The sequence below is a fragment of the Gavialis gangeticus genome, unplaced genomic scaffold (assembly GCF_001723915.1).
Source record: "Gavialis gangeticus isolate Ggan-Ray unplaced genomic scaffold, GavGan_comp1, whole genome shotgun sequence".
Taxonomy (NCBI): Eukaryota; Metazoa; Chordata; order Crocodylia; family Gavialidae; genus Gavialis; species Gavialis gangeticus.
This window is the reverse complement of record NW_017729006.1, coordinates 19,329,013-19,330,178: the sequence shown is the minus strand read 5'-3', so window position 1 is coordinate 19,330,178 and position 1,166 is coordinate 19,329,013.

Here is a 1,166-nt window from a genome sequence, read left to right as displayed (position 1 = left end):
CACCTCTAGGGCCCTAAGGTGGGCGCCTGTAGGACAGGTGTGGGGGTCACCAATCCCTGCCCCCCCTGGGCCTTGCTGGGCAACTCCCGCCGGCTAGGGGGTGGGGGGACGCCAGCCCCCCATCAGCTCTGTCTGGGTGGAGGCCTCAGACAAGCCCCGGATGGGCTGCGCCCCCCAGGCAGGGCCCTGGCAGCACTCCGTGTCGACACCATCGTAGGAGTTGCTGCTTGTTTCTGGCTTAGTGCAGTGCCTTTGCCCTGCCCAGCAGGTGTCTCCCTCCTGGCCCTTCTTGCTCGCCCACTGGCGTGAATGCCAACACAAACGCTGGGGTGCTCTGTTCTCACGGCATGGCTCAGGAGCGTGGCTCCCTACCAGCTCAGCTAAGAGGGATCTGGGGGGCTTCCCCTCTGGATCTGGCTCAGCTGCGTCCGGTCCCTCTGCCCACTTACCTTAGGGGGATCGGCTGCTGCTGCCCCCACTTCTGGCTCCGCTGCTGCTGCGCCCACCTCCACTTTGGGTCAGGTAAGGGGGCACACGTGCGTGTGGGACACACATGTGCCTGAATCCCTCTTCTCCTCCCTGCTCCTGGCTCCCGAGTCATAGTCATATGGTCAAAACACAGTGGCAGAGCTTTAACTGCTGTGAGTCAGCATTATTTCATATAAACAAATGAAATGAAGTCATATTCAGTAAATAAGGATCTGGCCCCAAAAGTTAAACAGTTAAAAGTATGGTAGTTTTAGGTATTGGATTAGATTTTGAAATAAGCTGTGTGCACAACTTGTACACACACAGAGTTACTGCATTTATGAATTATTTTAATGCCCCTTTTAGTATGCCTTGACTGTACAGGATACCTATAAGTTTAAAAGCAAAGGAACTGCGTTTTGTTTTATTTTGTTTTGTTTTGTTTTTTTTCGGGGGGAATTGGGGGCTAGGTATAGGTTTGTGGGGGTGTATAGGTGTGTGGGGGGTGTGGGAGCATGTGGATGTGGGCAAGTATGGGGGGCTGTGTGTGGGGGGGAAGGTGGCTGGAGTGTGTGAGGGGGTGTGGGCATCTGTATGTATGGCAGTGTGAGGGGGAGGTGTGGGTTCATGTGTATGGTGGTGTGCAAGTGTGGGACTTGCCCTACGAACACACACACACACACACACACACACACACA